The sequence below is a fragment of the Arvicanthis niloticus genome, chromosome 17, assembly GCF_011762505.2.
Source record: "Arvicanthis niloticus isolate mArvNil1 chromosome 17, mArvNil1.pat.X, whole genome shotgun sequence".
NCBI lineage: Eukaryota > Metazoa > Chordata > Mammalia > Rodentia > Muridae > Arvicanthis > Arvicanthis niloticus.
In genome coordinates, this window is record NC_047674.1 from 55,356,718 (window position 1) to 55,380,305 (window position 23,588).

General features: G+C 47.2%; 1 protein-coding gene across 20 annotated transcripts in view; it reads left to right on the forward strand.

Annotated features, from left to right (window-relative positions):
- The window catches only part of Trerf1 (transcriptional regulating factor 1), a 219,557-nt gene that overhangs the window by 119,098 nt on the left and 76,871 nt on the right, over positions 1-23,588 (forward strand). The window contains exon 1 of one of the 20 annotated variants that reach the window (XM_076915317.1): positions 8,961-8,982. The exons of the other annotated variants lie outside the window; for them this stretch is intronic. The gene's annotated coding sequence lies outside the window, so the exon portion shown is untranslated. Of the gene's footprint in view, positions 1-8,960; positions 8,983-23,588 lie in introns of those variants that run through there. 20 annotated transcript variants of the gene reach the window in all.

A 23,588-nucleotide genomic window follows, 5' to 3' on the forward strand; every position in this document is an offset into this window, starting at 1 on the left:
GAAATCTGTAATGTATCTAAGGAGGAGGCCTTGAATTTGTGATCCCCATGCTGTCAGTTCCTAAGGCTGAGATTACTCGTGTGTGCCACCACGCCCAGATGGTGCCACTTCTTAAAGCCTGACACCATCAGTGCTGTTCTGAATGCTGTGCTCTGTGGGTTCGAGCCATGTGCACTCCAGCCTGGCCCAGTCTTGTGACCCAGACACAGTTCAACACGTGGCTGCAGAATCCCACACTCATTCAGAACACCATTGTACACCCGTCTCCTTTCTTTTCTCTCATCCGTCTTGTTTCTGTTCCTTATGGTGACCATGTCCAGCAGAGGCCAGCTCTGTGTGTGTGCAAACGCATATGTAGGGCTCCAACTGCCACGTGTACAAATACATGGGGAAGCCAGAGAGCACTGGCAAGTACTGTTCCTCAGAAACTATTAAATGAGTGTGTGTGTATGTGTGTGTGTGTGTGTGTTGTGTGTGCAGTTACAACATTTGAGAATTGATTCTTTCCTTCCCATTGTTTCAGGGATTGAACCTGGGTCTTTGGCCTTATATGGCAAGTGTCTTTACGATGAGTCATCCCACAGGTCCCATCTTGTATTTCAAGCCGGGACCTCTCGCTGGCTGATCATCCAGCTCCAGAAAACCACCTATCTCTCTTTGCACAGGGTATACATTTTTAATGACCTAACAATTTCCCATGAGCCTCTACCACAGAAAAAGTTTCACTATAACTTCCACATCTTCTACCTGGAACCCTTAGGACAAACCATATCCAAGCCTCCTCCACCCTGCTCTGCCGTGTGTGTGTGTGTGTGTGTGTGTGTGTGTGTGTGTGTGTGTGTGTGCAGGTGCAGGTGTACACGTGTGCTACTACATGTAGAAGCCAAGGGTCTGATGTCTCTCTCAGTTGCCCTCCACCTTATTTTTTTGAGACTTAATCTCTCACTGAACCTGGAGCTCACTGATTAAGCTGGATTGACTGGCCAACAACCCCAAGGATCCTCCTGCCCTGCCCTGCCCTCCCCAGCTGGGTTAGAGGTGTGCACCTGCCATATCTAGCTTCTTCATGAGTGCTAGGGTCTCCTTGACTTAGCCACAAGCATGTTATTGACTGACCCATCTCCCCAGCCTTGGGTCTCTGACTCTTGCTCAAATAAATATTCCATTATCAGGCACCACAGTGACCTTACCACCCACTATACCCCTAGTGCCTTGCACACACCTGGACACAGCTGGTGCTTAATAAATACGAGATGAGTGACCACTGAGCATTGATGTATTCATGGTGGGACTGAAATTTGTTCCCCAGACCGCTGGTTCCCCATTCCAGGGCACTGTAGACTTGCCCTGAGCCTTGTAAGCCACGTGTCTTCCTTTTGGATTTCTGAGCCAAGTACTGGAGTCAGGCAGTTGGATAGGACACATCCCCACTTGTCTGGCTCAGTTCTCTGCAGAGCCAGAGCTGAGCATGGTGAGGGAGGGACAGTGTTCCCTCCCTTGAGAGAAATAATTGTCCTCGGGGATTTTTGCTTTCGGTCGTTAGTACACCCCCAGTCAGTGGAGTAAGGCAGCCTGCAGAGGACATACTTCTTGGCCAAGGTATATAAAACACACACGTATACATTTTGGTGTGTATGTATGTTGTTTGTATGTATAGAGTTGTGTTTGGTGTTCCTGTTCTCTAGCCCCCAGCTGGAAGTTCGCCTGAACTAGTCAAAGAGAGGGGGCAAAAATCTCCGCTTTGACTTTGAAATTTTCCATTGCTTTGTGACGAGGAGATGGTCTGGTGGAGATGGTCCGATGTGGCCGTTGGGATTCGTCATGCCCTTGGCTGGGCATCTTGGTATCAGTTGATGAGTATCTGTGGAGCAATTTCCTCTTTGTGTTAAGAAAGGACCAGAGGGACCCCATGTGGCCCTTAGAGGCTCGTGTGCGTGTGCCTGTGCGTTTGAGGTGTTTTCCTGTGGAGTCTGAAGTGTAAACTGGTGCTGGCTTTGGATCTTGTAGTTAAGGTTCCAATCCTTTTTGCCACTTGGGGGAGGGGTGTTTTGCATTTTGGGGGTGGGGGTATTCTGGATCCTTGTTCCAGGACTGAAGTATGGTCCGTCTCTGACCAAGAAGAAACGTTTCCCAAGTCACACTCAAAGGGTACTGCTGTCATTGACATTGTTATTGTGAGTTTGTGCTAGACAGGACATGCAGCAATGGGGAAAGGTGCCCAGGGAGTCAGAAGCCTGGGAGGGAAACAGCAGGGAAGCAAACACGTGGGTTCCCTCATGTATGGTCACATGTATTGACAGCAGTCCTGAGCTCCCAGCAACACCACTGCCCCGTTGGTGTTCAATCCCAGAACATTAAAAGCAAGACGTGCCAGACCCCACTTTGGACAGAGACACATTTTCATTTACTGATTTTTTTTTTAAAGAATTACTTGATTTTTAATTATGTGTATTTGTGTGTTCTAGTGTGTAAGTGTGTGCACTTGAGGGCACCTGTGTTTGTGAGCTGCCTTTTGTAGGTGTTGGGAGCTGAACTTGGGTCCTCTGCAAGAGCTGAGCGAGATTTTAACTGCTGAGCCACCTCTGGCTCCTTAACCTGCGTCTTACCAATCAGGGCACAGTGCTCTCAATGGGAGCACCATGCTGCACTGAAGAAGCGAATAGGAGGTGTCCTTAGCCAGTCCCCAGGAACCTGGGAGAGGCCTTTGAGTATACGTATACAAGTGAGAGGGGAGCGGTGGGGACAGAAAATGTGGACAAAAAGTTAGATGTTCTTGCCTCTAGAAGACCTCCTCCTCCATTAGAGGTGAGACAGCTGTCTTTTTACAAGACCGTGACAGGTGCTTCTGCTCCAGTGCCTGTCCCGAGAGCCCTCACCTTCCACTGTTGCCTGAATTTTAAGAGAGAAGGCAACCACACCACTCGCTTCCTCCCTAAGAAGCACGTCTGCCTTCAGTCTCACAATGGCAAACTGGATCTGAGCCGTTCTCTATGAAGAGACTAAAGGGACAGCTGTTGTTCCCCTATATCTGTCCCACACGCCATTCTTCATGAAGTCCCTCAATGGGGTGGTCCAGTCTGTCTTCTGTGTATGAATTGTCTTAATCTAAATTCTGTTACTCTAACTAAATACTAGAGGTAGGGCTACTTTATAAAAAAAAAACAAAGGTTTATTCTGCTTATCGTTCTGGAGGCTGATGGAGTACAGGGCTGAGGAATTGGGATGTTCTTCTTGAAGGCAGAGTCCCAGAGTGGCACCTGGCATCACATGGTGAAATAGAGCAGGTATGACAGAGTCAGCACACTTCCATGCTAAAGCTACTTCATAGATAACTTTTCCGTATTCATTCACGAATGAGCTAACCCATGCATGGATCCTGCCCAGCACGTGGTGAGAACCTTTGGGTGGAACATTCTTTACTCTTTGAAATGAACTTGTCTGAATTAGTTACCTTTCTCACTGCTGTGACCAAACACTTGGCAAAAACAGCCGTGAGGGGAAAAGGGTTGAACTCCATCTTACAGGATGTCTCAGTCAGGGTTTCTATTGCTCGACAAAGCACCAAGACCAAAATCAACTTGGAGAGAAAAGGGTTTATCTTATCTTGTGGTTTTAGTCCATCATCCAGGAAAGTCATGGCAGAAGCTGATGCAGAGGCCATGGAGGCTGCTGCTTACTGGCTTGCTCCTCAAGGCTTGATCAACCTGGTTTCTCAGAGCTCCCAGGACCACAGTGGGCGGGGCCCTCTTACATCAATCACCAGCCAAGAAAATGCTTCCCAGGCCAAACTTACTGAGACATTTTCTTAGTTGAAATTTCCTCTTCCAAAGTGGCTCTAGTTTGTGTCAAATTGACATAAAACCATTCGGCAATCAGGCTGAGAGGACATAGTCCACCATGGTGGTAGAGATACAGTTCCGATGTTTGTCTAGTTTTCTACTTTGCCTCCCTTTAGTCTGTAAGGGACAACCCTTCCCCAGCCCATGGGATGGTCCGTCCACACTCAGTGCAGGACTTCTGCTCTAGAAATGTCCTCCCGGACACACCCAAATGTGCACCTCAGTGATGCCCTGGGCATTTCTCAGTCTAATCAAGCTGGCATCTGAACTAGCCATTGCATTCTCTTTCCCAACATTTTGCTGGCTCTAAGAGACAGTGGCAACGCTGAATATAAAAAAACAACCTTTCCTCATGGCCCCACAGATCTAGTGCATACTGCTCAACTGTTCTTCTTCATAAATGCAAGGCTAGTTCACATCCCATCGACAATGAACAGGCCTGCCTCTCTTCACCCCCATCGATCCTGGGAATGGCGGTTTGTTGTAATTTTCGGAGCTGAGCCCAGGGCCCTATGCATGTTAGGTGAGGGCTCTACCACTGAGACGTATTCTCACCCTCCTGAGTGTTGTGTTTTTGGTGTTACAACACAAGCATCCTATGAACGCCCTCTCCTGGGTGTGTGCACGCTGACACCTGATGGGTGTCGGTCAGTGTTCTAGCACACTCCCCATTACTACGACCTTCTTGTCAGCACTACATTAGGACACAAAACTCACTTCCGTTTGATAGGCTATTTTCGTCTTCACCCAATCGATCTCTCCTGAGTTGACTGCTTCCTGTGTGTGTTGGCACCATTTGTATTTCGCGTTTTTTGGGAATAGCCTATAGCTAATTTTTCACCATGCACGCTTATCATTTTCTCATTGATTTTTTTTTTTTTTTTTTACCTTCTGTATGTATTAAGGACCTGAGCACACACCTGAAAAATAAATTTCATTTCCCTGGCACTTAATTCCACTTAGGCCTTTCTGTTTACTTACACATAGGATTTATACGTTTTTAACAGTTGAACGTAGCAGTTTTCGGCCTTTTTGCTGTACTCCCAGGTGTACCCGAACTTCTGACTTCACCCAAACCCTTTCTTCACATGCTGGCATGAGGGATATGCTGGCTGCAGACGTGCCTGGGGCTGAGTCCCAGCTGTGGTCCTCAGTTCCTTTGGAAGACAGTTGACTGTTCTTTGGGGGACTGCTTAGCCACAGCTGGAGGTTAGAGTGTGGGAGGCTGGGTCTGGGATGCAGCAGTCTCTACCTGGCCATCCATCTGTTTCTACCTGGACCCTCACAGACTGTTGATGACCTGCTGCACCTTAGGGTGATGAACAGGTAGAGGCTGAAGGCCATGGGGTGTGCACATGACACAAGTGATGCTGCCCTTCTCTATGTGCCCCTCCTGCCACTAGCAGGGGGCTCTTCCGGAAATGGCGGCCTCTAGGGCCATAGAAACCGAGGCAGTTGTCAAGAGGAGGGGCCAGCCAGTCTGGCCACATCTGTCTACTCTGACTGATTAATCCCAAGAGGGAGCAAAGATGGGGCAAGAGGGATCACGGCTTCTAAAGGCCACGTGACCTGGTTCGGCTCTGACTCTCTGTGGTAACAGCCCCACAAAGTGGGCCAGTGATACTCTATCGACTGGGCCTTTCCGTCTTCACTTAACAGCTTGCCTTCCCTGTGAGCTGCCTGCGGTGAGGCTGGCTGAGGGGTGGGTGCTGGTAGAGCACCCTCAGCTGCACTTGCTGAGTGGCAGCTGGGGGACTTCTGGGATCAGGAGCACTCGGAGTCTTGTTCTCTTAGCCAGTTCCTTGTGACGTAGAAGGTGTGTCTGCAGCACTGGGAATGCAACTTGGTGGCAGAGGTCTTGCCTGGCATGGGTGAGGCCCTAAGTCCTCAAAATGATGATGAGGATGAGGATGATAAGGATGATGAGGATGATGATAAGGAGGATGATTATGGTGGTGGTGGTAGTGGTGATGATGATATGACGATGTTGTGTAAACTGTAGTACAGGGATTTTGTGTGTGGCTGTTTTGTGTTTGTGCAGGGGGTGAACATGTGTATGCCTATGTGTAAAGGCTAGGAAACAATGTCAGGTGTCATTTCTCAGGTATCACCCACCATTTGTAAGGCAGCATTTCTCACTGGCCTAGAACTAACCTGGTACTGAGTGCACGCCCTTCCGTTTTGCCCTAAAAACACACTGAGTGCATGTTCTTCCCTTCTGGCCTGCAGACACACTGAGTGCATGCCCTTTCATCCCTAAGCCATTCCCTTTGTGATGGCTCCACCTGTTCTGCCTTTCCCTGGCCCTAATTGGGCTGAGTCACTATCCTTCACTTGGGTCTTCTCTGTTGTACCGTCAGAAAGACCCTCTCAATTGGCCATTGCAGCTCATGTTGTCTTACCTGTGAGTATCACAGGAGCCACAGCGTCACTAATAATAGCTACTGGAGCTAATATTACAGAATGCCAGGTTCGTGCCGGGCAGCTCTGTAAAGCTTGGCATGTGTGGATCCAGTTGGTCCTTGTACTACCTCCTGGGGAAGAATATTGTTTTGGGTTTGGTTTGGTTTGTAATAATATTTTTATTATATGTTGTGTGTGTGAGTGTTTCAGTTGCATGTAAGTCTGTGCACCTTGTGAGTACCTGGTGCCCTCAGAGGTCAGAAGAGGGCATAGGATCCCCTGGAGCTGGAGTTATGAATATTTGTGAGCTGACACGTGGGTGTCAGGAACTGACCCAAGTCCTTTGCAAGAGCAGCAAGCGCTCTTAAACCCCGAGCCATCTCTACAACCTGGAAAAGAATATTGCCAGTGCACAGAGTGAAACCAAGTCCCAAGCGTGCTGAACACAGTTGCTTGGTGCTGTCTCTGCAGTAAGCTTGATTGGCTGTTTATGGATGAGGCTTCATTGTAGTATGTGTGTTACAGAAATGAGAAAACGATGGTTTCCTGCGTTTAGTCATCAGAAGACCATCTCTAAGACCATGGTCTGTTGGGAGCTGACTTTTAGCAGAAAGCGGCTATCAGCTTTGCAGCCATCTTGAGCCATATACCTTGACGTGAGACTTGTTTTTCAACAGCCTACAACAGCTGAAGCACACTCTAATATCCCACATATTTTGTTTTGCTGTTTACTGCCCCCAGCTGCAAGGCGCATGTGCTATCCACGCTATCCACACCTGTAAGGCATGTGATATCCACGCGCCTACAAGGCACGTGGCAAAAGCCTATAAATACCCCAGATTTCCCTTCAAGAGGGGAATACAGGAGAGGAGAGAGAGACACACAATAAATGAGACTTGAGACTTGATCAGACCCTCTGTCTTGTCTCCATTCTTTGCGTTGCCTGCCCCACTCTCTCTCACTAGACCCAGACCTGCGGAACAGAGCGGGCCGTTACAGTTTGGCCACCCAACGTGGGGCAGCTCGGTCGTTACAATGGTGGGGCAGTCACTCCCTCCTCCTGGACCAGCTGCTTACACGGGTATCTTAAGTGTTAATTTGCCCATCTGTGAAGGGGAGATAAAAGCATCTGCCACTTCAGTAAAATCACTTTGTGACATGCACAGGGTGCCCAGATGTGGGGTGTTACTGAGCACCCTCCGTCTGGGACCAGGCAGCAGTAAGAATATTCTCTCCTCCTACCTGGAAGGACGAAAGAGATTATCCACCGCTTTCTTTCCGAGTGGCACTAAGCCTGTCTGACTCCATCTACACCCCCATTTATTGGGCATTTCATAGCATCCAGAGACTCTTCAATGTATTGGAGATCCTGACGAGAAACTTTCATGGTGTATGAGTGTGTGCGCGTGCATGCATGCGTGTGTGTGTGTGTGTGTGTGTGTGTGTGTGTGTGCGAGAGAGAGAGAGAGAGAGAGAGAGAGAGAGAGAGCTCTTGTTTTGGAGCCAGGACCTTGCTGTGCAGCAGAGGCTGGCTTCAATCTTGAGATAGTTAAGTCCTGGAACTACAGGCATATGCTGCCATGCCTATCTTCTGGCTAGAATCTCAAAACGGCTTTGTTTGACCCACACACACAAGACATGCTGTGCTAATATACCTGGCCAGTGGAAATATGGTATCCAAGACAGCAGCGGCTCTTGATGGGAAGTGGTGTGTGACTGTGACCTTCCCATCTGCTCTGCCCTCCCCCAGCCCCACCTTAGGTCCTGCCCCACTGCTGCCTTCTGATGTCCACCTTCCGGTCCGCCATCCTACTTGGCTTGGAGAGCCGGCAGTTTGAACCCCCCTCGTCTATAACTGACTCCCTTTGATGGAAACTTCGTTATTTGCCTAACAGCCTGGTCTGGCTGTTGAGTTCAGCAGCTGTTATTATTCTGGGACCCAGTGCACAAGTTCTGTTTCGCTTTCTGTCATTTCTCTTCCCCTAAAAATATTCATTACAAATACATAGATGCTATGTCATGTGTGGTGTGGCCCCCCACGGAAACAGACTCGCCTCACGTCCTCTTCCTGAGACGGGCTTTCCAATCCTCTTAAGTCTTACCTAAGAGGAAGATTTAGCCTCTGGTTCGGGCCTGTTCTCTTCCCCCCCCCGCCGCCCCCATTTCTATCACTCAGAGTTTGTTTCCTGTGTCTCATTTGTTGCCTGATGTGTTACTAACCAAACATGCCCTCACACGTCGGGGAATGCTTGCAGAGCCACAAGGCAGCTAGCCCACATCGGGGAATGCTTGCAGAGCCACAAGGCAGCTATCCCACGATCCCCCACTTTCCAAGAAGGACAGTCATCAAAACAGCTCACTCTGGGGAGCATCCAGCCCGCAGGTCCCACTGATTGTGTGGTTTTCGTCTGCTTTGCTCCCGCCCTGCTTCACGGGCCTCTGTGACCCTTTCCATCCATCCAATATAATATTACTTCTGAAATTCTCATTGTATGCATTTGTTCTACATGGTCCTGTGTCAAAAGCTCACTTTCATCCAAGTATGAATTATATTTTCTCCATGTTCTCCCCACACCCGGGAATCCATTTGTTCCTCAAGACAGTTGCTTCTGCTTTCATGTAATGTCATGTATATGTCCATGATTTTATGTATCGATTTTCTAGGAGCCACAATGAAAGAAAACATTCCGAGACTGGCAGAATTTGCTTTCTGAGATTGTCTCCAGTTGTCCTTTTTCCTGTAAGCAATGCAACTTTATTCTTTTATATGGCTGAAATTTTTCATTGTTTATATATACACCACACCTTCCTTTGCTTTTTTTTTTTTAAGGGGTGGGGGTGATTTCTGTATGTCCATGTCAGGGTATGTGCATGTGAGTGCAGTTTCTCATGGAGGCCAGAAGAGGGCACCAGGCTGCAGCTGGAATCATGACAGTTGTGAGACACCGAACTGAGGTTGCCAGCAAGAGCCATACACGGTTCTTAGCCCCTGAGTCTCCTCTCCAACCCAGTACACAGCGTTTTCTTTATTCACTCCTCCACTGGTGAGCACCTAGTATATTTCTATAATTTAGCTAGTGTGAACGGTTCTGCAGTAAACATTGAGAGGAACACTTTTAAGCACTGACTATGGGTCCGGTCTTGGGCTACTGTACAAAGCTGCGTGAGTCACCTCCTTGCATACAGAGGACTCGTGTGTTAATAGCAGAGGGATGTCTCATTGGAACCTCATTGTCCCAGCACAGTGGAAAGGCGGACTGTGGCAGGAAAGACTTCACACTGGATATGACCTGGCAGCTGGATCTTAAACATGAGTTAGGGGCTGCCCAAGTCCCGTCATTCACTTCTTCCCATCTCTTTCTGCACATACGAAGTTCCTACCTTAACTTTACCTTCTCTCTGAGTTGCCAGACTGACCTGCCTCAGACATATCACGTCATCGGAACACCTTGACAACATCCTGTCCCAAAGAATGCTCCACTGTGCTGCCTTATCTTAGCAACACAGTCCCTTCCCACCTCCTAACACGCCCTGTAGGCTGCCTTCTACCTGTCGAATTCTATTCTGCCTTAGGGGGCTGAGCATGACTGGCATCTTCGGGAAGTTTTTCCTGGCTTGAGCTTGGGAGCGTTTGATTGCACATTGGCTGAGTCTCTTCTGGGGTCTGCTTCACCTCTCCCATTGTCAAAAGAATGAGATTCTTGCTCCGTCTTCTCAGAAGACAGTGTGGACTTGTGTCAGCCACTGTCTGTATTTACTAACAAAAGTCAGGGAACAGCCATTATGATTGTGATGAGGAACACCCATAACCTTGTCATTTGGTGGATAGAGGCAGGAGGATGGGAAGCTCAAGGCTAGCCTTGAAGGCTAACCTGTGCTACATGAGAGCCAGTCTGAGGGAGGAGTAGGAAATGGTGGTGGTTGAAGGAAGCTCACATCTCTTTTTTAGGTCTTTTAGAGCCCTTCAATACTGATGCAGTAGTACCAACCTGGGATGTGTGTTTGTTCAGTCTGTTCTCAGATGGGTTACAGACTCACTGGGTCCTGAGAGTGTGATGTGCCCCTGCATCTTCATCTACCAACAACAGCCTGGTGGAGGCTTAAGTAGGGTGGGGTAGGGGTGGCTTGCACCAACTGGCCTCTGCAACATGGAGAGAGCTGGCTCTGGCCAGTAGGGGCATGAGTACCAGCTTGAGGAACCAGAAGAGGGAACAGCAGGAGCATGGACTCTGTGATGTCACTGCGCTTCACCCAACCTGGCAGTGAGTGGCCATCTCCATCCCTGCCTCTGGCTCTCCTGTCTGGTCTTTAAGGCCTGTGGCTATTAAGGGCTTCCTGCTGCCAAGTCTGTGGGTGCCACACTGTGTGTTGCTCGTTGCTTGGCCCATTCATTGAGCTGGTTTCATGTGAAACCCTTTGGGTGTTTCTCATAGGATCTGAATGCCTCCTTTTCTGGGGAAATGTGTCTTTTGGAGTGTAGGGGTCAGGAGTTCAGCATCCATTCCTGTCTTTGCGATCCAGTCCTGCTCCGCTGAGGCAACTGCTTCTGATTCCCGATTACCCCTTCTGTCATTCACACTCACATGCTCGATAATACGCTTTCATTTTCCTCATAGCTCAAACGATCAGCTGGCTTCCTGTTATGATAGATGACAATGTGGCTCACTCACACCCCCCAGCCCCACGCCGATACCTCATTATTTATAGCACCTCTGTTTCATTGCCTTTCTGAGGAAGATTCTTGCTATTGTCTCTCATGACAGCATCTTTTGAGTCCATGTTTGGTAAGATGACTATACTAGTAACCCAGCTGCTTTCCACTCTCCACCTCCTGCCATGTATGTATGTATGTATGTGCATATATGTATGCGTGTATGCATATAGATGTATGTGTTTTTATATGTTTATGTGTATATATTGTGCATATATGTATGTATGTGTGCATATGTGGGGTGCAAGTATGTGTGTATGTATGTGTGTGTGGATACATGTGTATATGTATATGTGTATTATATATGTGTGCATGTATATGTGTGTTTGTATATGTATATGTGTGTAAGTGTGTGCATATGCATGTATGTGTTTGTGTATGCATATATGTATGTGTGTATACATGTATATATATATGAATGTATTGTACATATGTGTATGTGTGGATATGTATATATATTTGTGTATGTATATATGTATGTTTATAAGTATATATTCATGTATATATGTATGTATGTATGTGGGTGGATGGATGGATATGTGGATGTATGTGTGTATGTGTATATGTATTTATGTATTTTACACAAGGTCTTACCATGTATCTCTGGCTACCTGGAATTTGCTCTGAAGACCTGGCTGGTCTCAAAGCCACAGAGATCTGCCGGGACTAAGGGTGCTTTGCCACCACTCCACACTTATCTGCTGAGCTTTTAAGGTGTATGACTAACACTGAAGGAAAAAAATGTCAGACTTTCATTCTTCCACTGTTGACAATATTGTGACCAAAGCAACTTAGGAGAAAAAAAGGGATTTATTTAGCTTATACTTTTATTTCACAGGTCATCGCTGAGGAAAGTTGAGGCAGGAACTTGCAGGCAGGCCTGCTTGCTATTCTATACGAAATTAACTATGGCCCCAAAACTCAACTCCACAGCCAAGGACGTCTTGTGGGAGCTATGGATGACTGGCCAGTACCTGCCTACCTAGCTTTCTTACACAGTCCAAAGCTGCCTTCCTATGTCACCAAGTGGCTGTCCCTACTCCATCAGCTGACAGTCTACCATAGACATGCCTGTGGGCCAGTCTGATTGGAACAGTCTCTCCATGGAGATTCTCAGGTGATTTCTAGGTTGAGTCAAGTTGATAGTTAACACCAAATAGGGAGGTGTAACATCCAAATTATATTAAGATGCCAGGCATGGTGGCTTATACCTACAGTCCAGGCAGGAGGATCACCATGTGTTTGAGACCAACCTGGATTCATATGAAGTTCCAGACTACAGAATGAGACCCTATCTCAAAACCCTACAGTCAGGTATGGTAGTACACAGCTGTGATCTTGGCACTCAAGGGAAAGAGACAGGAAGAGCAGAGGTTCAAGACTGCCCTCAGCTACACAGTGGGTTTGAGGCCAGCCTGGACCTTGTCTTTAATCCCAGCACTCAGAAGGCAGAGATCGACAGATCTTTGATTTGAGGTCACACACTAAAAGTTGAAGGGAACAAAGAAAGAAATATCCTCACTGATAGACAGGATGTTGAGGGGTTTTCTTCTTTTATTTTGAATCCATTTGCAACAAATGAGTTTTATAGGTGGGGGAGAACAGCCCATCTTTTAAACTGTTGAGGAGGAAGCTGCCCTTTCCCACTGACCTGGCTAACTATAGTCAACTTAACACAAACTGAGGTCATCTGATAGGAAGGAACCTCAGATTAAAAAATGCCTCTATTCGATCCGATGTAGCCAGGCCTGGGCACATTTTCTTAACAAGTGGTTGACTGGGGAGGGCCAAGCCTATTGTGAGTGGTACCACCCTGGGTTGATGGTCCTGGGTTCTATAAGAAAGCAAACTGAGGAGGGCAGTGTTGGCAGTGACAGCACACACCTAAACCTCAGCAGTGGGATTTTTTATTTGAGAGATAGAGGTGGGTGGATCTCTGAGTTCTAAGCCAACCTGGTCTACACCGCAAGTTCCAAGACAGCCAGGGCTAAACAGAGAAACCCTGCCTCAAAAACCAAAAAAAAAAAAAGGGAGGGGGAGAGAGAGAAAAGAGGAGAGGCGAGGAGAGGAGAGGAGAGGAGAGGAGAGGAGAGGAGAGGAGAGGAGAGGAGAGGAGAGGAGAGGAGAGAAGGCAGGCTGAGAGAACCACAAGGAACAAGCCAGTAAGCAACACCCCTTCTTGGCCTCTTCATCGGCTCCTGCCTCCAAGCTCCCACCCTGTTTAAGTTCCTTCCTTGACTTCCCTCAACAGACTGTGTGGTTCTGGATGTGATGGCCAAAGAAATGTTTTGCTTTGGGTCATAGTGTTTCAGCAGTAGTCACTCTGACCCTGACTAAGATACTGTGGGCCTTCCCTCAAATTAGCAAAGCTATTTGGGTAGCAGCCATGGCTTGCGCCTGCCCACACTGGAGGAGCCAGCCTGTGCCTGAATCAGGGAATTTGTTCCACTCCTCTTAATAGATCTAGTCTCTGGCTCTGGAGGCAGGAAACCCTCTCCAACGAATAACAAAGATCTCACAGTAGAATGAGGACATGAGTGCATAACTCCAATTTCAAGGGTCGAATGCTCTCTTCTGACTTTCAATGGCACCAGGCACACTTGGACAAAACATTCGTACAGATATAACGATATACGTAAATCTAAGAGAATAAGAACACATTAAAATCGAAGTGAGGAGCTGAGGATATAGCTTGGTTGAAAAAGCGCTCGCCATGAATGCAGGAAGCCAAGAGTTCCCCAGTACCGCTTAAACTGGGTGTGGTCATGTTCATCTTTAATCTCAGCACTCCAGAGGTGGAGGCAGGAAGATTAGATGTTCAAGGTCATCTTTGGCTACTTATCAAGTGGAAGCCAGCCTGGGCTACAGGAGACGCTGCCTCAAATAAATGAAAAATAATGATAGGCTAAGGAGAAGTGACACGCCAGAGGTCATTTCCATGCCCATCTTCGGGGACCTTCCCTTGACCTGTGAACTCAGCTGCCTGGGTTGACTGACTGTAGAGTGCTTGGCCACTAAGACAGAGCAGAAGATACCCAGTTCTGTAGTGATTGATAACCAAATCTGTGATTACAGTATACCTCAATTTTATTGTCTAGGCTTGGTTCCTTAGTTACACACTCCAAGTTCTTATTCCTCATTTACATACTCCAGATTCCTATTCCTCATTTGCATACTCCAGGTCCTTATTCCTCATTTGCATACTCCAGGTCTTTATTCCTCATTTGTATACTCCAGGTCTTTATTCATTTGTATACTTCAGGTTTTTATTCATTTGCATAATCCAGGTCTTTATTCATTTGCACACTCCAGGCCTATATTCATTTGTATAATCCAGGTCTTTATTCATTTATATACTCCAGGTCTTTATTCCTCATTTGCATACTCCAGGTCTTTATTCATTTGTATATTCTAGGTCTTTATTCCTCATTTGCATACTCTAGGTCTTTATTCATTTGCATACTCCAGGTCTTTATTCCTCATTTGCATACTCTAGGTCTTTATTCATTTGCATATTCCAGGTCTTTATTCATTTGTATACTCCAGGTTCTTGGTTCCTCTCTTGCACACTCCAGGTTCTTATGCCTCATTTGCATACTCCAAGTTCTTACTCCTCATTTGCATACTCCAGGTTTATATTCCTCATTTGCATACTCCAGGTGTTTTGGTTTCTTGTATACATATTCCAGATTCTTTGTTCCTCATTTGCATACTCCAGGTTCTTGGTTCCTCACTCACATACTCCAGGTTCTTATGCCTCATTTCCATACTCCAGATTCTTGGTTTCTCATTTACATACTGCAGATTCGGTGGTGCCTCTTCAGCTTCAACTGTTTTCCTCTGATGGTCTGATTGTGGGTGTGTTAGTTTTTGTGAAATGTTGGTTGTGTGTGTAGACCAGACAACACCCTTACACTGTCATTCCTGAGAGTGGTCCACTGCGTTTTTGAGATTAGGTCTCTCATTGGCCTTAATCTTACCAAGCAGGCTACAGATTGACTGGTAAGGCCCCTGCCTGTCTTTGTCTCCCCATCACAGGCATGCACTGGCTGCTTGGCTTGTTTGTTTCCTTCCTTTTTTTTTTTTCCCTCACATGGTTTTCAGGCTTCCAGCTCAGGTTTTCCTGTTGCAGGCTAGCATCTTACTGATGGAGCAATCTCCTCTACCCTGATAGCTTCATTCTTGAGGCCTGAGCTTTCTGTACAGCAGTCTCAACCTCAGACAGACCCGTGGTGTTGCCCAGTTCTCAGACCTCTTTACAGGCCCTATCTGCTTGAAAATACAGACTCCATGACCACCTGGCGCTTGACCTCCCTGGGATCTGGGCCAGGGTCTGTAGCTCTGTATCCTAAGAGCCCAGGATCTTTTCTTCCTTATCCTGCCCCATCCCACCCTCACCCCATGAATTATCTCAGCCTTCAAGACCCAGCATCAACCTTGGCTCTGTCATTGTCATGGACCTGGTAATTCAGTTAAGAGGAGATGACCTTCAATACCTTCTGCCAATCTGAGTTCCCCATTTGGGACACACACACACATACACACACACACACAGCTGGAGAACTGGCTGAATGGTTAAGAAGTAAGCTTGATCCTCTTCCAGACAATCCAGGCTTGGTTTCCACCATCATATTGAATCTCAGAACTGCCTGTCACTCCAGCTGCTGGGGATCTGACACCTCATCTGGACCCTTCAGGGGCCTACACTCATATGAATATACATATACTTAAATGCAGGTACACATAATTAAAAATTTTTTAAATGTTTTTTTTAAAATGTCTTTAGACATGGCCAGATGTCTTGCAGAAGTTAAAATTACTCCAGATAAAGAACCACTACCTTACACCACTACCCTATGCTAGGGCTCTGCCCTACTGTGTGTGTGTGTGTGTGTGTGTGTGTGTGTGTGTCTGTGTGTGTGTCTGTGTGTGTGCGTGTGTCTGTGTGTGTCTGTGTGTGTGTGTGTGTGTGTGTGTGTGTGTGTGTGCATGCACCTGGGTGTGCTCTGCCCTGTGAATGTGTGTAATGAAACTCAGAGAACCCATCTGGAAACTGGATCTCTTTTTCCTCTGTGTGGAAAAAAAGGCCTGGCATCAAACTTATTGTTCCAGGCTTAGTGACTTTACCCACTGAGCCACCTCACTACCCTCTAATATCTCATCCCCTTTTGAAACAGTCCTCCGAATGTCTCTGGAGTCATTTCTTGCTTCTCTCCCCTGCTGCCACTGATCCAGCCACACCCTCCTCCTGGCTCCCTCCCCACCTCCTTCCCCTGCCTTTTTTATTCTCCCCTAAATGTTTATAACTACTCGATATACTATGTATCTTAATTATAATAGTATTTTGATTATATTATATAGTCCCTTTCTCTGTGGGCCCTATGACCCTAAATTAAACCAAACATGAATCAAAATAATCTTTGATAAGTTTGTCTTTCATAAACACATACCGATTTTAGCTTTGGCATCCTCCCCTAAAAGATGCAGTCAACAGCCCTTTACTGGGTGTTTGCCTTTGACTGGGCATTGTAAGTCATCTGGGGATGATTTAAAATAGATGCAGAATTCTGTGCAGGTTACAGGAAGCACATCAGGGACTTAATTCTGGTACCCAAGTGGGGTCCTGAAACTAGTCTCTTCCATCATACCCTAGGAAAAAAATATTATTGTATTCGTTCATTTTTATCTGTTAAAATGGAATTTCCAGAGCTGACAAGATAGCTCAGTGGGTAAAGGCTCCACAGCTGGGAAAGAGCTAGATCCCCCTGGCTGTCCTCTGACCTCCACACATTAACTGGGACACACAAATCTAAGGAGAGCACATGGTTCACACACACACACACACACACACACACATACACACATACACACACGTACACAGCCACACCTACACATGCTGTAGCACACACAGGCACATAATAAATAAAATTTAAATTTTTAAAATTGGGGAATGTTGGGGTTTTGTTTCTTAGCTTTGTTTTGGGACAGAGTCGGTTTACACAGCCCTGACTGTCCTGGAACTCACTGTGTAAAGCCGTCTAGCCTTGAACTCAAAGGGATCCACCTGCATCCACCTCCCGAGTGCCAGGACTGAGTCACTAAACCATGAGAACTTACTTTGAGAACTTTCTGGTAACAGTTCTCCCACATGAACTCTGGGTGACAGAGTGACGTCACGATGTCAAAACCGTTGGACACACCTACAGGAAAACATACTGCCTGAAGATGTTAAAAGATGCTTCCCAGGCATCCCGGATGCTCAGGGTCCCTTGACTGGCCGGAGCTGCCGTTCAGACTTTAATTGTAATTTGTATTTGCCCTGTACTGGTCTACATTTTAATTTCCTATTATGTGCATGTGCTTGTCTAGAAGTAGTTTTTAGTTAATATTTAATTAGCATAAGAGTTCAGGCCCGCCACAATAGTAGTGCCCCAGGAAGGGCTGTGTTTAATGAGCGCTGAATCAAAGCTTCATGCTTTATGTGCCTTACCCCCGGGAGCTTTTAAATCCTCTCCCTTATTCCAGGCTCACCCCTTCCCTTTGCCTCTTGCTGCATCCTCTCCTATCTCGGCTCCTCCTTCCTGCCTCCGTGGTCCATGAGGACTGTGTCTTAGAGACACAGAGCCCAATAATCCCCCAGCATTCTCAGGGTCTTGAGGCCTAGGCAGATGCCTCTGGGGACCTGGCCGACTCTGCTGTCGTCCACCACGAGGTTACAGAGGCAGAGATCTCACCCAGTGCTCAGTGGAGGCTGTGAGTCTTCAGAAGTTCTGCCCTGGGACAGATAATCCAGAAGAGGACAAATGTGAACCCTGTGTCCCCCAGCAGGGGTAGCCATGGACAGGAGACAGGGAGAGAGCGGGAAGGTGCAGGGTGTACCCTCCTGCCTTTATCCCACCAAGAGCAGTGGGAGGGCTGAGGAGGGCAGGGGAGGAGGTGCGTGGAGAAAGGGATGAGCAGAAAGGGAGGAGGGAAAGGTTGCAAGGAGGAGGGTGGGTACCAAATGGGGTGGGGAGAGTAAAGGGGAGAAGGAACAAGGGAAGGAGTGGGAAGAACATAATATGGGAGCTGGAAGAGAAAAGAATTGGGGGAAAGGGAAGGAGGGCGGGAGAGAGAGAGGAAACAGAGATTGAGCAGCGGGCTCAGGAGTGAGCTGTCTGCCTGTCACTTGAAGACACCTGATGGGAACAGTCTTCCCTCCTCTGCTTCCTGCCCTTCCTCTTTGTTCTTTGTATCATGAATCGTGTGACTGTGTGAATAGAGGAGCCTCGTTCTACAGTTATTTTTACAAGGTCTCCTCTCTGCTCCAGGTGACTCAGAGTTGAGATCTGGAAGTTGTACCTTGAGAAGCACCAGAGAGGGGCTGAGCCCTGGGCAATCTGCAAGGCAGGAGTGGGGGACCAGCCCGGACCGGGTCTCTTTTTGTGTCCACTGGAGGGAGATTAGGTGGACACTTCCCCTGGCTTCATCTCATGCCTGCCAACACTTTTCCTCAACATCTATCTCCTTCAGCAGGGCTTGTGCCTGTTTGCAAATCAGAACAGAAGGAGACACTGCCCCAGGGTCTTCACTGCAAGGTGTGGGAAGACAAGAGAAGCCTGCATCCCCAGAGGTCTGGTGGCCCAGGGTGAAAGGCAAGAAATGTATTTGGATAGACATTTAGTCAAGAGTATTAGTGGTGCCCTAGCCTGTCCCCACCAACCGTGTGTTCCCCATGCAGGGGAACTGTCTGCCATTCCACATATTGCATACACAACCAACACCAAGACTGGGGGTTCATTGAAGAGCTAAGTTAGGGAAGGACACACCCACCCATAGTGTAAAGAATAGAGAACCACATACTCATGGGCTAGGGTGAGCTCCATGTCTATTCCAGAATGTTCCCAGAATTTTCAGGTTCCCAGACTTCCCTGAGCTGGACCGGAAGTCATTATCATTCTCTGCTTTGGTCATCATGTCCACTGTGGGAGTGGGAGATTGGGTTGTATCTCTGTGTGGAGGGTGTGGTGGGGGGTGCATGAGTGGAAACCAGAGGTCAGCCCCCACTGTCACACTTCAGTCGCTCTCCTTGTTTCAGAATATGAAGGGAAGGTGGGAGATATTTTAGTCCCCACCTCCTGTTTCTGGTTTTTGCTGACATTTTCTTGATTCATCCAGGGTGAGTGTCTGACACAGGGCTCTGTTGACATTTTAAGCAAGGTAGTTTGCTGTTGTGGGGTTGGTCTGGGTATTTCCCATGCATCACTCCCGTCCCCTAACCGTAGATGTTAGCAGATACCAGAAAGGTCTCCAGGTTCTGCCTCTGCTATTCCGCTAGCTGTGGGGTGCCTTTAATGGCGGCTGCAACAAAGAACTGAGATTTTCTTCAGTGGTTTGTGTATTTGTTTCTTTGTTTAAATATTATGGGTTTTTTTTTTCTCAAAAAAAAAAATCAAAGAATTTTTTATCTAGGATTCATAGACCAAGGCTACACCCTGGTTTTCCATATCCAAAAGTCACAGTTTAAAATACTCTGTCCTGTAAATTTTATTCAGCAAAGATGTTATAAAAAATGAATCACTGCATCTTCTCAAAAGGAAAGGAAAAAATCAATTCTTCAGAGCACTCTTTAAAAAAAAAAATTCTGACTTTTCCTTGTTATAGGCTTGAGTAGCCCACCATGTCACTATGTTAGTGCCTTGACTTCTGTTCCCTGAAGGTGCTCTGAAAAGTCTTCTCCCCACTTTGGGTTTCTACATCTACTGTTTAGATGTATTTCACAGTCCCAGTACCAGCCGCTGACCAAACAGGGACTGGCACACTATTCAAACGCTTCCTCCAAGATCTCTTCCCATCCATCGTCTGATTCCAATACCCACACTTTACATGGATCAGAGGACACTTGGCCTTGGGGGCTTTCTGTCCCTTCTTCAGGTTGTAATCTGGAACATCCTCCTTTCTTAGGCTATGGCTTCAGCTTCATCTTATTTTTAATTATACGTGTGTGTGTGTGTGTGTGTGTGTGTGTGTGTGTGTGTGTGAAGGCAGGTGCCCAGGGGAAAGATTCCCTGGGACAGGGAGCTCCTGGTGGTTGTGAGCCTCCAACATTGATATTGGGAACCTAACTTGGATCCTCTGCAAGAGCAGTAAACACTCCTAACCACTGAGCCATCTCTCCAGCTCCTGTTTTAGTGATTTTTAATTGAAATAACCAGTTGTGATCCCTGGGGATCGCCATTAGTCCTCACATCCCAGCACACCCAAGAATCACGTGGAGACAACAGAGTCTGACTCCAGTTCAGGGATGAGGATTGAGCCTCTTGGAATCCTGAATCTCCCGTCTTGAGGACCACACTTTGAGTAAGATGGACTGACTCTTTCATGTGAGGGGCTTGTTCACATCTGGGCTGCGTAGTCTCATCTGAAATGTCTGGGGCCTAAAGTGTTTCTGACTCCAGATTTTGAAATATCTGCTTGTATTCATGGGATTTCTTGGGGACCCAAGTGTACACATAAATACTCCGTTGTTTCTTATGCATGTTACACATACGAGTTAAAGGTCACTTTAGGTCATGTTTAAAGACGTTTTTATTTAATTGATTAGTATTACACACGTGTGTCTGTGTGCACACATGCTACCATCGAGGTCAGAGGACGGCCTCTGGCAATGGCACTCACCCGTCAGGCTTGTGTGGCCAGCACCTGCTGAGCCGCTTCACTGGCCCATAACTCCACAAGGTTTTTAAAAATTATGTTCATGAAATAATGTTACAATATAGGACTCACTTCCTGCTTGCTTTTTGTTTTTTCAAAGAAAGTCTCACTCTGTTGCCAGAATGGGAGAATAATCAGAAGTTCAAGTTTATCCTTAGCTGTGTAGTGAGTTAGGGGCCAACCTGGGCTACATGAGACCCTGTCTCATGTTCAGTATGTTTGCATGTTGTACACCCTTATCTCAGTACAGTCCAGGCACTGTCATTCCTCCCAAAGGAAACTCCATACCAGATAAAGCAGTCACTCTCATCCTGCCCGCTGCCCTGGACGACACTGAGCTGCCTTCTGTTTCTCTGGACTTACTTGTTCTGGATGTTTCTTGCATTTGATTTATTTCCTTGATATGCTATGCTGAAGATTCACCATGTGTTAGCATTTGTTGAGACCCGGTTCCTTTTTATGAGTGAATAATATTCCCCTCATGTGCTCACGCACCTTTGTTTGTCCGTTCTTCATCCGACACATCTGGCTCATCTTGGACACTCTCTGGCTGTTGTGCCTGACGGTGACTTCTCACGCTTGCCCTTCAGTTATCTCTTTCTTTGCCTGGGACTATGGAAGCAATTCTCACTCTTGGCTTGTGCTGAGAAAACCAGATCAGGGGCCACTTGATGAAGGGGGTACCCCAGTTTAAGCCCCTGCTAGGCCAGTTTCTACAAAATGCCTCTAGAGGCTTGTCTTCCCCAGGGCTGTCCTGACTACCTTTGAACTTTCTTGTTTTGAAGAAGTTAGGAGGAAGAGGAGAAGAAGGGGGGAGGAGAGGGGAAGAAGGAAGGAAGGAAGGAAGGAAGGAAGGAAGGAAGGAAGGAAGGAAGGAAAAATAAGTGAATTTTGACATTCTGCTGCTGCCCAGGATAACTAGAGCTATTTTAATGAAGAGTTTGAGGCATTGTTTCTTTGTTTGTTTGTTGTTGTTTTGAGACAGGTATCCCTACATAGCTCTAGCCCAGAACTCACTGTGTAGCCCAGGCTGGGTGCAAACTCACAGAGATCCACCTGCCTCTGCTTCCCCAGCACCAGGATTAAAGGTGTGCACCACCACACCTGGGAAAGTTAGAGACTTTTGCTCCAGGTGCTTCCATGTGTTTCAGGAGCACATCCTGACACCTGTGTATGTGGGGGTCATGCCATGGCACCTGTTGGGGTCAGAGGACAACAACTTTTGGGCATCAGTTCTCACCTTCTACCTTGATGTAGGTTCCAGAAATTGAAATTAGGTCAGCGGGCTTATGTGAAGAAGACACAAGAAGACCCTCTTCCTTAAGGCCTCAATGTTGGTCACATACTTCAAACACCTGGCCAGATGAAGGGCCCTGCCTGTATCTCATGATAGCCTCTGGGTGGAGTTCTTACCTCCAGTGCATGAAAAGCATCCTTAGCTTCTGTGGGGAGGGGTGGGGCATCCAAAGAAAGGAAGAGCTATTTGAAGAACATCTATGAGTTTCTCCACATCTAATGTGCTTCTGGTTCCTCTTGAAAATTCTATCTTGAGGTTGGCAAGATGGCTCAGTGGATGAAGGCACTTGCCACCAAGCCCGATCCCATGAGTTCTCTCCTTGGGCCCATCTGGTGAAAGAGAACCAACCTCTTCCTGCAAATTGCCCTCTGACCCTGAAACCCCCATAAATACAGGCACAAATGATAGATAGATAGATAGATAGATAGATAGATAGATAGATAAGTAGTAGATAGATGAATAAAGAAAGTGCAGTCTCCTTCTGCCATCTCCCCAGAGGGGAATTCATCTGATAGATGACTGGTATCTTGGTTATGGATATAAAACCACAACAAAGGCATCTGCAGGAAGGAAGATGTCATGGGACTCCAGTTCAGGGATGTGGGCATCATGGCATAGAAAGTCATGGTGGCTTGAGCATGAAAGTCTGGCCACACTGCGTCTGCAGTTCAGGACTGACAGCTTTGAATGTGTGCTTAGCCAACCCCCTTTTTACATAGTCTGAGATCCCTGCCCATGGCTGATGCTACTTCCTCTTCTTCCTCCTCCTCTTTCTCTTCCTCCTCTTCCTTCTCCTCTTCCTTGTCCTCTTTCTCCTCTTCTTCCTCCTCCTCCTCCTCTTCCTCCTCCTCCTTCTCTTCCCTTCCTCTTTTCCCCTTCTCTCTCTTTTTTCTTCCTCCCCCAGCCCAACCCTCTTTCCCCTTCTGTGCCAATTTTCTAGCTTACTTACTGTGGGTGGCAAGGAGGGAATTCTTCACACTTCATTTGGTCCAGCTTCCTGTCCGGGAAGTCAGCGGGCTGTATCCTGTGTCCCTCCCTTCCGAGGCAGACTCCCCACGCCTGCCTTTTCCTTCCATTTCAGCTGCCATCTGGCTGAAGGGAGCAGCCTGTCTGACTAGGGCTTCCAGGAGCCCACTTGTATAACACTGTGGTTCCCTCAAGACTCGGTCTTGGGGCAGGCAAGATAGTGCAAGAGGTGAGACCACTTGCCTCCATGCCTGACAACCCAGGACCCACACAGTGGAAGGAAAGAACCAACTCCCAAAAGATGTCTTCTCCTTCCCAGAAGCGTCATCAGACACACACACACACACACACACACACACACACACACACACCACTCAATAAATGCAATAAAAATTTTTTTTTTACTTCACTCTTCATTCTTCCCTGATTCTAACAGCCATGTGGTGGTGAGCCAACATTTGTCACCTTTCTTGTGCAGGAGGGAAACGGAGGCTCAGGCAAGGACAAGCGAATGTAGAGCAGTGGATCTAGCTTTGTTGGTGGCCTGTTGTTGGCCTTGAGTCCTTGGAAAGAGATGCTTCCTTCCAGAGTTTCTTTGACGGTCACATGGGAATCGGTCCAGTCTTATTTCTGACCCATGAGGAGGAGCAGAGGAAGGGCTGGGCGCCTCGTGCCCAGA